The following is a 16,171-nucleotide window of genomic DNA, read 5'->3' as shown; positions in this document are numbered from 1 at the left end:
TGGGTACTATCCTCAGAGGTGGACATATGTACACTGGACCCAGGTCCCTGCTGGGAATGGCCAGAGCCACATGCACATGGTCTTCTAGGACGGTCTATGGACAGCCCACCTACTGGCACTATGGGAATGTCTGTGACTTGAGGGATGTCCGCGGCCATTGCCAGCTGCTGATGTTGCTGGCATATGTCCACGTCAAGGTCTGAACCATCCCGCACTGTCCTGACACACGGACATGACATTGCGGAGGACATCTAATGTCTCACCCCAACGTCTATCAGTGACTTCAGTGTAATTATGGATGCCACCTGCTAGGTCATGGATACTGTCATTTAAAGTGGTGTTATGTGCCCTCTGTGCCCTCAGTCCCTGTCTGGTATACCGTTCCATACGTGCCTGGGCCTCCATGACAGCCTGGAACATACGTGAGGTTGTAAGATCTGTGGCACGTCTGCCAGGGGCATGATGACCAGCAGTGCTCCGACAAGAACCCCTGGACATCTGCCTATGTGGTACCATTCTAGACCTCTGGGTATGGCTGCTGTGTCTGGATGCATGTGCCATAGATACCACACGGTCCTGGCTATTTCCGACTGTACACTGTCCCTCAGCTAAGGGCATTGGTGATGATGGATGTATTGGCAGTATGACTGTGTGCATGGATGGGGTGGACACATGTGTACTGCCGATTGGTGGCCCAATGACAGATCCTGGCAAACATGCCTGTGCCTCAACACACCTATCCTCATTATCACTATTTGTGTCAGTGACATCAGGTTCCCTGCTGCAGTGAACCAGCCCAACCTCAGCACCTGTGAGAGGAAGACAGGAAACACACTTTACGACCTGTACATGATGTCAGAACACATGTACACATGCACACATGAACAAATGCACACATGCACACATGCACACATGAACAAATGCACACGTGCACACATGCACACATGAACAAATGCACACATGAACACATGCACACATGCACGCATGAACAAATGCATACATGCACACATGCACACATGCACACAAATACACTCCTCACTAAAGTAGACACACACACACACCACCAGCAATCCAGAACATACTCATTAGCGGTTGATGGTGGGGTACAGTATCACAAGCCAAACAGTCATATCACACGTGTCAGCATGCAGGACGTGTGTTGCTCAACAGCATGCAGTGCGAGTGTAGACAGTCCTTGCTAATAACAGTATACATGGCTTTGATGCATTTGTGTTGTTGTTCAGTGATTGGCCTCACCCTGGAATGCAATGTGTATATGGACACAACATTGCTGTGCAAGTATTACAAGCTCTTCAATGTGCTGTGCACCATCACTCACAGGTATACATACCATGGCTGGATGTTTATCTGTGTGTCACATAGATATCCATTACTGATTAGAGCATCTGTGTCTTTAGCAGATACTTGTGGTCACAGGTTTAGCTCGTGCATGCTATGTATACACACAGGATGAGTGGTGTATGTATACCTGATGGAATACCATTGCTCAACATAGCCATTGTACAGTAGTTATGGTGAGTGTAGAACATATTGTGGACATGCCAGTGCCAGCCATGACATGGCATGCTACAACACAACTGCAACAATAAACATCACACATACCCAATGTGTGTCATGTGACCTATACACTCAATACCATTACAAGACATATATGTGTCACTTTGTGCAAATGGTGATTGCTATTCATATTGTGTATAGGTGCATATTTTTGCACACACACAACATTGAGGTGTATAGCAATGAATGCTATGTGTAGTACTGTGGTTACTGTAACTGGATGGGGTGTAGTACCATGAGCCATCATCATGCAGTATAATGTGGTCACTCAAGGCTACTAATTTGTGCCAGACTGGCACCTATCATGTTGTACCTGAACTGCAGTACCATGGCTACATTCACCATTTCACAGCCAGTTGTTACATGGGTTTGTAAGGTGCCCAATATGGAGCATTGTCTAACATGAATGTGTTGTATGTTGAGTGTCGTACCACCCCATGATAGGCCTGTACCCCTCAGGTATATTATTTGTGCTGTGTGGATGACATTTGGGATACTGGAGTGTGACCTTACAGCGGGTGTCTGAATACGCCATGTGTAGCATATTAACATGTACTGCTTATGACAAAGTTGTGTATGTTGTGTGCATGTGTATCAACTCTGCCTATCCAATGTCTACTACAGTGTAGCCACAATTGTTTGGGATGCTCTGTGTATTGCATGTGTTTGAGGCAGCTGCTCACATTACTGCGATGTGCATAGTCTCACAGCAAACATGAACAGCAGGCATTATGCGTAGGTGTGTTACATGTGTACATGGCCTACACCTCACCTATGACATGCACATTTTATTTGCAATATTAAATGTAGAACACACTCACCAGCATGAGTCTGCTGCCTTGTTGTCACACCAGAGGGACCTACAAGGATATGAGATGGTTTGTCAGTGGCAATAACTGTGGCATTGCTACTGTGGGTTTGCAATCTTACAGTAGTACAATGGTTGACAGTCACAGGCCTACAGATCATGTTCCAAATTATCAGTATTGCACAACAGCAGGCTCCACATCTTCTGACTACACAGTACACATCTCACATATGCATAATCTACCAATAGAGGTAACAGTAGTCTACAGATATGCCATGTTACCTGCATGCTCCGTGTGAACTTGCTGGGGGGCTCCGGCTTCCATGATGATACATGTCTGCTGTTGTTGTTGTTGGTCAGGAGCCACCAGGCTCAGGAGCAGCTCCTCCACTCTGGTGAGGGGGGGATAGATGGTAACCCCACCACCTGTGGCATGCTGTTGTCTACGGACATCAGACAGACACACGCTGCCGGACATGTCTAAGTAAATCACTGCAGTGATGGCGTACCTGCTCATATGTCCGGTTATGCATGCCTATGTCATTTACCCTACAGACAACATCTTGCCACAGTGCAGTCCGCTCATACTGGTCCTGGCTGGTTCTTGAGAATAGCCGGGTGTAGTGCTCAACCAGACTGGTCATTATGATTTCATCCTCAGCAGGACTATAGGTTGGGTTGCGATGGTGGGTCATGACCCTGGAAGACAATGAAACAATATGTGTGAGCAAGTCATGTGGCACACTTAACAGTCTACAGTACAGATATCACTGAACTGCCATAAATAGCAACCTATTGTCTGTCAGAGGATATGCACTTTCAATACCACATATCAGAGCTCAACCCACAACTGCCTGACAGTGCCTGGCATGCTCTATATATTAAACCATGTTTTGCACAGCAACAAAGAGAAACCACTATGTAAGACTATACAACAGTACATGCACACTGTATGAGACACAATGCACCACCTAGCCACAGGAGGTATATATCAAGCTAATGCATAAAGAAATATGTCATCCATTGCAATGATTGTAAAGTCCAGTTACAGTATTACCAGTATACCACACTAGTTGTTGATGGCAAACCCCTGCCTAAAATATGTGCACATTCATGAATATAGGTGGCATACTGCTGTACTAGACTATACATGTTCCTAGATACGCACTTATATCCTGTAACACACATATGACCGAGGGCATGTTACAGGCATACCCACACACACATCAGGCATACATACAGGACACAGAGGTATGGCAACCCAGATAAGCTTTACTTGTGTACCATACAGTACTGTGTGTCAGTACTTACAAAACCTTATGCCTAAGGTATGTAATCTGTGAGGACTATAGGGAACACACAAAACAGTGGTTCCAAGCAATGTGGACATACACCATACTGTGCTGTTTAGCATACAGCTTCAGGTAGTACTACAGTTCATACAGGATTTGGATTCACCAGCAGTACCAATCAATAAGCATACATGTACTGCTTTAGCCTCCAGTGGCACACCCCAGTTAACACCAAGGGACTACGTCAGACCATATACCATAATGCTTTTTCTGCCTAGCAATAACATACACATATTTTGCTGGGATCAGAGCTAGGACACAAACTACCATGACAGAAACAGTTTCCCATTAAGCTATCCCACATATACACAACTGTGACACATTCACCAACACATTCACCATCACACTCAGTCAACCTCACATAGCAATTATTGCAACAAGTACATGTGGGTATGTATTGGCTCATAGGCAGGTAATAGGCTATTGGCCTTAGGGCCTATAGAAGCCTAGCCAGACAGTACTCTGGCCTTTGACACCCAAGTAATTCAATTTCATGTGCCCCTGTCAAGCAGAGCCACAGAGGTGATTCCTGGGGTGTATTTCCTATCTCCCATCCAATCATCAAGATTATTCATGATGAGTGCTACTGAGGAGCTTTGTTTGCTATTGATAGGTAGTTTGTTCCAGAGTATGGGATGTCTCTGAGATAGGAATCTATCCCTCCAGCATGTTCTGTTTATTGAGGTGACAAGGTTTAGGTCCCTAGAGCGTGTAGCTTGTAGGGATTGGGATCTGTCTACATGGAGCATGTCCAACAGCTCTGGGTTTGACATAGCTTTGTATGTTAGGCAGAGGTCACCTCTGGGTAGGCGGTATGTGACACAGTCTAGCTGTGGTTTTGTGAGACGGTCTGCATAGGACATCTGTTTGAGGCCAGTAATACTCTTTGTGAGGTATGTCTGTGGCCTCTCCAGTTGTTGTAGATGTCTTGTGAGGTACATACCAGAAGGGGCATTGTACTCTATAATGGGTTTTGTGAGTGATGAGTAGAGGGGAACACTGACCTCTTTTTCCCTGGATGACACACCATTTGTGATGAAGTGTGCCATGTAGACAGATTGCATGACTAGTGTGGCACTGTGATTATCAAAGGGGAGACTACTGTCCACCTGTGTCCCATGGTCTCTTATCACACTTTCGGTGTTAAGTCGACTACCACCTACATGGTAGTTTATGGGTACAGAGTTTTTACCAGAAGGGATGCCAATGCATTTTTGACATTGAGCTTGAGGCCATGGCTTTGTCACCAGGCATCTGTCACAGTAAATATGACTATCTCTCTCTCTCTCTCTCTCTATATATATATATATATATATATATATATATATATATATATATATAGAGAGAGATATATATATATATATATATATATATATATATATATATATATATATATATATACACATACATATAAACATCCATTGGTGCACATATAGATATACATATAGGCACATATACAGTCCACCTTTCATGGTGGGAATATCAATTTTGCAAAGGATGTGAGGTATACAGTTATGTAATAATATTGCACAGTCTTGTGTGAAATGCATTGAAGGTGTTCTCAGCCCATGTGACTTTAGCAGGCCTCACTGGCTGCAACACTGCAAACATAACAAATCACACCCACAGCGTTTAACCACCACATGTCATATACCAGCACCATATGCTTGTCTTGTTTGCCACATACTACAACCTACATACAAACATGCACATAACAACTTTCACCAATATATATATATGACCACCCTTCACAAACAGTTGCAGTATGTCCCTTGCTCTATGCACATGTACAGATGCTAATATATCTGACACAGATATATCTCTCCGTATGTGTGTGCCATACACACAAAAGGTCCACACTGTTGTAAGTCCCTGGACCTCACAGTTGTCCTGTTGGGCCTTGCTGCAACATGAACAGGTGTCACATGTGAGCACACAGTAATATTAGAGGGTGTATATATAGCTGCAAATGCTAGATTAGCATACTAGCCTGGTACAGCAGTTGCCAATGCTAAGCTACACATTAATATGACTATCATGCATGTGTTACTCTTCCACATCCATGTTTATATAGCTGTATGCGCTACTCCCCCAAACAGCCATTGTCCACACTACTGTACAGAACACAGGTAACATGGATCAGATGTTTGACATTTACTGCTGAGCTACATATGTCACAGTTATGTCCCACTGCACACAGCTACACACTGATTTGTCCATGGCAGTAGTTATGTAGGGCATCTGTGCATAGATATGTACTGCTGCTACATATGGATATTTCAAAGTATGTAGAGTACTCTTCAAAAACATCTACTACATGCCAGTAAATACATATCTGTTACATACCTTTCCTTTGTATGTGTTGGTAGTATTACGTCCCCTGTGTCTTTGGATTTTTTTTTCTGTTGATGTGGGTGGGTGGGTGTGTGTGTCTCTCTCTCTCTCTCTCTCTCTCTCTCTCTCTGTCTCTGTCTCTCTCTCTCTCTCTCAATATCTGCAGTGGAATGATTGAGTGTGTGGGCAGCAAGTACACCCTGCTTTTATAGGTATCTGCAAATGTGCATGTGATGGCCTCTGCACCAATTGGTGGCCACCATTTGGTAATTGCATGCAGCTTGCAGTGTGGTAATTGCAGTACTCACTGTCATAGCAACCCAATGCTATAAATTGCTATGTCAGGTAGGCGTAGCCCTTTCAGCTTTCCAAAGTGGGGCCCATGCTTGTTTGCTGTGGACACCATTGTTTAAGTCAGAAGGTTGGTATAGTTCTTATATCTGAAGCTAGGGGTGTAGCCAGTGATTTAAAAGTTGTACTCAGACCAGAATGTTGCCACTTCCAGTACACAGTTGTCAGTGTAGAATTGTACTCACCCCTACAAATGTTAACACAAGATACATGGGAGTATGTAGTTTATTTTCTACTTATACAATTAACTGCCTTACAAAAGTAGTTATTGAGATGTATTCATTTGGCACATGAACTGTTTGTGAACTGCTATACTGTGAATATTAATGTACTCACTTCTGCACAGTTTGTGCTTTTATATTGTTGACATTAGCACAGGATGCTCAAGAAAACTGGACAATTCCAGTGCTGAGTATGCCTACCTACATCCTTGGTAGACCCTGAACACACAGGTATATTGTACATTTGGGTGAGGATGCAGACATACAGAGAGCATTATGTATTATAGGTTCATAGGTACATACTAGGCTATCTGCCCTAGGGCATTTATAAGCCTAGCCAGAGTGTGTTTGGCTTTCGCCACCCATTTTAAATTAATTTTGCTATGCCCTTTTTCGAGGTTAGTATACTGTGCCTCTGTCTAACAGTGACACAGACGTGATACCCGGGGTAAACCTACGATCTCCCATCCACTCATCAAGATTCCTCTTGAAGAGAGTCAATGAGGGACTCTGCCTAACTTGGACTGGGATTTTATTCCAGAGTGAAGGGAGCCTCTGGGTTATGAATCCGTCCCTCCAGATTCAATAGCTATTGCTATTTTGCTTAATTTGCATATAAGTTTCTTATTATCCTTTTTGATGTCTTGACTGCTAACTGTAGCTAAGCAATGGGCAAACCCGCGCAAACACGCACAAATACGGGCAGCTATATCGGGAATAATAAAAAAAAATAAATAAAAGGTTTACATTTTATAATTGTACTGGGGTTTAGAATGTGGGGGAGTGTAGTGTTGGGTATGTACACATTTGAGCGGACTCGCTCATGTCAGTTGACATTTCCCAGTTGAGAGACTTGCAGGGGCGTGGATTTTTGGACTGCTCAGCAATCCGACACGCCCCCTGCACTCAAGCATGCTCTGTGTTAGCCTTTGAGTTGAGGCAGCGCGCCCTCATTAATATGCATGGTGTGCTGCCATCTTACTCTTAGACTGGTGTTTCCGTGTAAGACTACTTTAGTCTTACATGGAGGATTTGTGAATCCTGGGGAAAAGCTCTTCATCGTTTTGAATAAACCATGTGTGGGCATTTTGTAGATGCTTGTCACGGGCACATTTTATTTTATTTTAGTTTTTGTAACTTTTTAAGTGAGAGACAATGTTACCACTCCTTAGTCCACCATGTTTGTTATTTAAGGTTTCAACACATGCTGTTGATCAGTTTCTTTATAATTTTGGGGAGAAAAGGATTTGTAAGCAATGAACAGAAATTAAATGTATAAGGTTAATATCTGACAAATGAAATTGATGGTCTGCCCTAATAATGAATTACAAATGAATATCTAGTTGATTATACATCATTATAAATAAATAAATAAATAAATAAATAATTTTCTTTGTGAAAACATAGCAGTTAATACACTGTACCCTTATCATCTAAGTAAAAGAAAATCACCATATTACAGAAATAAACACCAGATGAGATCAAGCCATTGTTCTTACGGCAGCATCGAAAGAGTGATTATATATACCCTTACTTTGAGCTACTACTCATTTGGTAGCTCTAATTGCTCAGCATAAACTGCATTAAGCTAGAGCTTCTGTCCTCCCCAGGAATGATGCATTTCTTACACACACACACAAGCATATATGTGTGTGTGTGTGTGTGTGTGTGTGTGTGTGTGTGTGTGTGTGTGTGTGTGTGTGTGTGTGTGTGTGTGTGTGTGCGTGTGAGGATAAACAAAAAAAGCAAATAAAGCTCAGTAATGTAAAGCTTCTGTCTCAGTCAAGCACAATTCATTTTATACATATATATGAATAAATAAAAAAGTAAGTACAACTGAGCTAGTTTTCAATCTCTACATTTTGTACGTGTGTGTGTGTGTGTGTGTGTGTGAGAGAGAGAGAGAAATGGAGAGAAAGAAAGAAATGCTTGTATGTGTGTGTGTGTTTTTGTGTGTGTGTGTTTCTGTGTGTTGGTGTGTGTGTGTTTTTGTGTGTGTGGGGGGTTTCTAATTGCAAGCATTTGAAATGTCAGGACCCAGTGTATGGTGTATTTGACTTTCTTTGTCTTTGTATCTCATTTTCTGTATTCATGTGAGATAATGTGATTCTCTGCCTCTGCATCTGTTTCTATTTTATGTGTAAGTGTGTGCGCATTTGTGCGCGTGTGCGTGCACGAGTGTGTGTGTGTGTGTGTGTGTGTGTCTTTGTGTGTGTATTTTTAACTGCCTGCTTGCCTATCTGTACAGGCACATTAAAATAATTACACAGATTATATTTTGGATGTAAATACTTCTTCTAAGAACAATTACATGTCATACAGCAAATATGAAACGTGAAGCAGAGGAACTATTTTGCATCAAAAATATATAAAAAGTAATGTCTTTCAGTGGGTCTATATTAGAACATCAAAGTTTCAGAACTTCAAATGTTCTAATATCGACCCCTATTCAGTGAATGCTGAAAACATCGAACACACAAAACATAAGCACACGAAGCAAACAGCAATTCACACACATACACCTAAAGTCTTACATCTAACCCTACACTAAACTGTACATACACCACTATCTACCCACTTACCTTAACCCAAAACTAACCCTAAGGTCTGTCACTATCGCACACTTACCTGACCTGCACCTTAACCCTAAATCACCTAACCTGCTCTAACCCTCACGTCCACACAATCGCACACTTACCTGAACCCGACCCGTAACTTTCCACCACAGTGCTGAAAATAGTGAAGTGACAGGATCGGACAACCAAATTTTTTCCTTATGAAAGAATTTGGTTTTCTGTCACTTCGCTATTTTCAGCTTTCACTGAATAGGGGTCGATATTAGAACATTCAAAGTTCTGAACCTTTGATGTTCTAATATAGACCCTCTTTCAGCTTTTCACGGTTAGGGGTCTCCACAGTGGAACTCCGGTCTACTAATGATTGGCAGTGGATTTTTACGGTGCCAAGTTGCCAGCCTGATGCCAAACTTTCAAGGAAGGCGCACCAATTCATACTTGCACCTACCTGCATGTCTTTAACATCACTTGACCATGGGGAGGACATGCAGACCTCCCACAGAAGATGCTCCAGCCAAGAATTGAACAGGAGAACCTGCTAACCGCTGCACCACCGTGGCCAACTATACTAGTAATAAAACAAATACAAAACAATTTAACAGATACTTCATTATCTAAGTTCAATTTTTCCCTCCAGTGTGGGCATTACAGAGAAATAATGGAACTTCAGGGAAGTTGAGGTCCTCATTTGTGTTGCTAGGCCTTGTAGCACCCTAAGTGGTCAGTTATTTCCCTGTTTGTGCACACTATTGGGCATTAATGCTTGCTTATTGATTACGTCTAGCCATAACATTTTTTTTGTTTGTTTGTTTTTTTTTTACATTTAATGCTGCAGCAGATGTTTTTTTGAGGGCATTATATACCTTTTAATTGAATAATGAAACACACACACAGGGTCCCATCTAAATGTTTTCCTCATCTTGATGAACCAGCTAGATAGACATTTAGATAGATAGGGAGATATACAGAAAGATGTGTAACCTGATAGACTGGATAGATATACTCATTGGCAAGAAGCTAAGGAGGAGACTAGTCACTATTGCTCTGTGCAAGGCAATGAATATAAGAAAAATTAGCATATATTTCCACTCTAAATGGATTTGTATACCTGTACTTTGGTCCATAGTTTTGCACAAGACTAACAACCACTTGGGACTTTTTAAGCCTAATCATGCTTCCCAAGTCTCTGACAAGCTCTGGTACCCTTTGTAAGTGCAAGCAGAGGCTTGAGAGATGAAACATTCATGGCTGCTCGCATCCAATAAAGACATAGGTACCAAACCAGAGATGCATTTCCTGTTCAACATCCAATTCTACAAGTTACACTTGAATTGGGTTAGTAAGGAACTCTGTTTCACATGAATGAAGAGCCTGTTCCAGAAAGTGGGTAGTTTCAGGAATACATAACTGTATCTCCAGCATGTCCTTTTTATATCACAGGCAAGATTTAAGTCTTTTTTTTCTTTTTTCTTTTTACCAATTTACTAAACTTTTATTAAGAAGAAAAAGTCTGACATTTAAGCATCAGCAATTGTAACTTCAATTTCTACTGCAGGTTCAATGCTTATAGAAGTGATATGTTTAACAATTTCAGATGGGCTATGAAGATATGTTGGACATTTGTGAATGCATATTTGAAAACAGTCCCATATCATTGAAACTTCACCACAAGGGGTATTTCTAGGAGTAATATGAAGAGTTTTAGTGGGAATTATAACAGATCCCTTAACCTTCAGATTCTTCTCTTTGGCACTTCAGATCAGGTCAGTGCAAACCTTTTCAAGTGACTTGTTAGGGTAATTCAGATGGGATGTATTGCAACTTCCAGATCAAAAGGAGCCCTGCCAGAATCCTTACATGCCACGATTCTAAAAAAAAAAAAAAACTTTTAAGATTTAAAGGCAAAGTTTAAGTCTTTAGAATGGGCAATTGTGGTGCTGTTTCTTTTGGCAATATGTAGGAGGTTCATTAGAGTGGGGTCTGACAATGCCTTGTATGCCAGGCATAGATGTCCCCTCAGCAGCCTGTAGGGGACAGAATACAGGGACAGGGATTTGAGGCAGTGTGCACAGGACATGTTGTCTATGCCCTCTATTATTTTAGTGAGGAACCTCTATGGATGTTCCAGTTGCTGGATGTGCCTGGTTAGGTACATACCAAAAGGGGCAATGTACTCAATAATAGGTCCAATGATTGTCAAATATAGTGGAACTATGACCTCTTTGAACCTAGATGCCATACTTTTGATTATAAGTTGTACAACATAGAATGATTTCTTTATTGCAGTAGATACATGACGGTCAAGGGCTATATTACTGTCTATGTGTGTTCCCACGTCCCAGACTTCTGGGTCAACTTTTAGAGGTGTGTTACCAAAATGATATTTACTAGGGGTAGCTGACCTCACAAAGGATACTATTTTGTATTTCTTGCCATTTAGTTTTAGTCAATGGATCTGACATCAGTTATTTGTCTGTGTCAGCTCTTTTTAGAGAACATCATTGTCAGTGGGGGATTCTTTGGCTGTTCCTAATTTACAATTCTCTGCAGATTTTATCAGCCAGAGGCCCTTGATATTGGCCTTGATTTCAGAGATGTAGATGCCAAAAAGGAGTAGTCCCAGAACCAATACCTGAGGGACTCTATTGATGATTGTTCTCTTTCTAGAGGTGGATGCCCCAGTTTTAACTTCCTATGCTCTGCCTGTGATACAACTGGCTATCCAGTAGGTGACATAAGTGTTTATATCTAACCTCTTTAGTTTGCCAACAATGCCGAGTTGGTGTATTGGGTGGCCAAGTCAAGGAATACCCTTATCCATTGCTTTGGTGACTTTCTCAAAGAAGTCCACCAGTTTGAGTAGACATGACTTGTCCCTTGAAAAAAAAACAGACTGGATTGGGGCCAGTGTCTGGATGTTTTCCATGTCATTATCAGTCATTTCCATGATAACTCTTTACATGGTTTTGCATATGAGACTAGTGAGACTTATGGATCTGTAGTTTTCAGAGTCTACAGATGTCTCACCTTTGTGCAAAGGGATAATGGATGCTGTTCTTCATTTGTGAGGCACAAAACCTGTTTGGGGACAATGATTAAATAGTGGATTCCAGGGCCAGCCCAATAGGTGATGCTTCATGATATTTACAAGGCAGCCAGGGATATTGTTGGGGCCCATCAATGCACTGATCTTGGCCTTATGAGAGCTTTCTCCTGTCCCCTAGTGATAGAATGGGAAGTTTTATATGATAACATTTCATGAGGAGAAGCTCGGCGGGGAGGGGGGGGGGGTAAAAAATTAGAGCTGAATTTGCCTGCCAGTAGGTTTGCTTTATCTTCTGGTCAGTATAAGAGGCTCCAATCACATGAGCTCTGCACACAATTGTGCATTGCTTTTGAGGTTGCAGACATAGCTAAAGAATGCCTTGTGGTTGTTTGTTTAATTTGATGAGAGTGTTTTTTTTTCCTGCTGGGTGCTACACCTACTTCTTCCTTTTGTTATACAGCCTACTGGTGTTGTGGCTCTACCAGGGTGGCTTATTTTTTTGAATTAGTTCTGTACTTATTCCTGGTGGGTACAGCTGGCTCTATGCAGCTATTAGCGTGTTTGAATAGGGTTTCTATAAACATTTCTGACTACATAGGTAAAAGTGTTCTCATGGTTTAGTGGAGCTTGACATTTTTGTCAGGTTATAACTTAACAGCAGCAAGTTAGCCTTAGTGTAGTTCCTGAACATTCCAGGGTTCACTGGGGTTTCAGGTTTTATTTTTACTTCAAAGTAGACCATTTTTGGTCTGATCCTACCAGAGAGGACATTACACTAGAGTGTGTGAAAGGCATTCCCATATTAGTGAGGACCACATCCAATATGTTTGCACCTCTGGTCAGTATATTTACAATCTGGTCCAGTGAATTTATATATACAAAATCCAGATATCTCTGTAGTGGCACATTTTGTGTCATAATAATTACCAGTTAATAGTGGTAATTAAAGTCACCCATTAATATGGTATTGGATTGAATAATAATTGTTTCCAGTAAGCTTAAATAAATGTGTTTTCTGGGTCATAGATGGGGACCTATAACTTGCAAGGAAGTGGTATGGAATTTTGCCTATGGTGACCATGAACACGGAGCAGCTCAAGTGCTTTTTCCTCTTTGACCAGCCTTGAAGTTTATTTATTTTCAGTGCACATCAAGACACCTCACCCTTTAGTCCTTGTCTGTAAAGTACTTGCTCTAAATGTGTGGATAATGACTTTGTCGTGCATATCAAAGTCTATTTGCTGAATAATACACTAGCATTTATTATACTAGTTGCCTCTGTTGTATGTGTATTTTATTTAAGTGTATATGCCACTGTGAACAGTGATCTTAAAATACTTTGTTTTGATATGCACATGGATTGGCTTCTTTGTTGTGTACAAGCTGCACATGTGTTCATACCAGTTGCAGGTAATTGCTAATCTTTTATGCTTTTCTGTTGCTAGTTGTGCAGTTATGTATAATGCTTAGATACTGTTGCCATCTCTTCTTTTATTGTCACATGTCCAAATGTATTATTCTTCAAAGCAGTCGCTTACACGTGGGACACCTCCCATTATTTGTGCTACAATTGCACAACATGTGTGCCTTGTTACACTACACTGGAAAGTACAGTTGTATAAATAAACTTGTCATAATAGTAGACATTTGAATGATAACTGCTGCACTAGCCTTAGCTATATGGGTTAAATCCTAACAAGGATATAACAGCTAGTCAGCTTTCAAAGCTTCAGGGCATCTTTCATGTACTCAAACTGTTCAGCAGCTCTTGCTGAGCTACTTAAAAAGACAGATTTAAGTGCCGAGCCCTTTCTGAGCTTTCATGTCAACTGTGAGAGGGAGTCCTGAGAAGACATGGCTAGGAACATTTAAAAAAATATATCTATATCTATCTATATACATACAGACACACCCTGACAAAACAACCTACTCAAAAAAAAAAAACTAAGTGAAATGGAGGGATATGCAGATATTGCAGCAGGGATGTACTGTTTTGATAATCCTTTTGCAGATCTGCAAAACAGACAGCATCAGAACCACTACATTAAAAGGCCTAAAGTTTGCTTGCAACATAACTAGGATATGCTAGGGAAATAGATATATTAGATGTAAATATAAATATTTCTCAAATAATTCAGAATGACACCCCATCCATGTGAAGCAGAGTTCCTCCCTATCCCTTCTTAACCGCAACTTGGACCAGTGGATGGGTAATCAGAAATTCAGTCCCGGTCTGGCATCTTATCTCTGATGGACAGAGGTGGTCATTAAATCACCCCCTATATATCAAATTTGTGGGTCACATTTGGGTTGCACAGCTAGGCTTATAAGGGCCTTAGTAATCATCAGCTTAGTATTCACCTATGAACCTATTTTGAATTGAATTTGAACATCTGCTAACATCTGCTATTATGGTAAGTTACTTACACAGCTGTACTATGTTCATTATATTGATCAGTGCTGCAGTAGCCTTAGCTATATGGATAGATTACCCTAGCTTACAAAATTTTGGAGGTGGAAAGAGAAGGATCCAGGTCCCCATACAGAATGGTTCTAGCAAAGGCTGACCTAGACTTTGAGAAGAAATTGAGGGAGATGATTTTTTTTAGCTATGATACAGAATTGGAATTGCCTAGACATGGTAAGACCTTGGTGTGTCTAATAATGTTGGCTGCCAAAAAAACTCTTACTAGAAAATGGAAATCAAAATCTAAACCTACTATACTGGAAGTAGTGAATATAGTAACAGATTTTATCAACTGTAAATGAGATATTTAGTAAAGGATAGGAGCAAACTACATAAGAAAAAATGGTAATTGTGGAAACAGTACATACAAGAGTGGACTGAGGTCTAAAAGGTGGTAGGACTTAAATGAGCTGTGTAATGTTTGAGTGAGAAAGATTGGGTAGATTATAAGTGATGTGTAATGTTTGCAACTGGGAGTGTGTCAGTATGGTTTGTGATGTAAAATGCTTGTGACTAGGAGTGTGCCAGTGTGGTTTGTTTTCATTTATATAAATGTATGATTGCTTATGTAGTAAGTGATGGTTTATTAAAGATGGTTCTTGTTTAAAAAAGGCAGAAATTGAATAATTTGTGAAATATTGCTTGGGTTGTATGATATATAGCAATATATGTGAAGTATAATGTTTGTTATGTTAATATAGTTTGATTGCTTTTATATGAATTTCCCTGTGTCACAAGGGATAATTCAATAAAGGTGTTTGAAAAAAAGACTTTGCGAAGGAATCAAACTTGTAGTGCTCTGTTAAAGTTTGCACTTCTAGAGTAGAGTGCTTTCCAAAAAAACAAAGATGAAGCCAAGGCCCTGGTAGAGTGAGCCTTGACCTTGCCTGGAATACTTTTGTTGTAGTGAGAATAAAAAAAAATAATAGTCTGAGACAAGCATTTAGAAATAATCTTCTTTTACACATGTTGTCCCTTCCTCTAACCTTAACAAGAAATGATTGTCTGATCTGAAGATCTGAAAGATTTTGTTTACAAAAATAGTTCCAGAGTTGTCTGTTGACATCCAAGGTATGGAGTATCCTTTCAACCTCTTTTGGGTTACAGAAAAGAATCCAGGGCAATGGATAGTATGGAATAAAGTAAACTTGTATACCACTTTATGTAATAAAAGAAGGACTACTTTTCAAAGAAACCCAGTCTTACCATAAGAGCTTGTAATTCAGATACTCTCCTTGCAAAGGTCAGAACAATCAATAAAACATTTTTCCATGTTAAGAACCTCAAAACAGCCTAATGACCTGATTCAAATGAAGGAAGTGTTAGCTTGCCTAACACAAAGCTAAGATCTCAAAGAGGATTCAGTAGTTTTCTTGGAGGTCCCTTTAACAAACACTTTTTTAAAAAATAATTCACCTAAAAATGTATTGAAAGAGGG

The 16,171-nt window shown here is 40.6% G+C and overlaps 1 pseudogene; it reads right to left on the bottom strand.

Annotated features, from left to right (window-relative positions):
- Positions 1-10,737: 10,737 nt before the first annotated feature.
- The window catches only part of LOC122803871, a 96,371-nt pseudogene continuing 90,937 nt past the window's right edge, over positions 10,738-16,171 (bottom strand).

Source organism: Protopterus annectens, chromosome 6.part0 (genome assembly GCF_019279795.1).
Source record: "Protopterus annectens isolate FY-2018-M chromosome 6.part0, PAN1.0, whole genome shotgun sequence".
In the NCBI taxonomy this organism is placed as follows: Eukaryota; Metazoa; Chordata; order Ceratodontiformes; family Protopteridae; genus Protopterus; species Protopterus annectens.
Note: the sequence above shows the minus strand (reverse complement) of the source record. Positions and strands in the feature narration are given on the sequence as shown.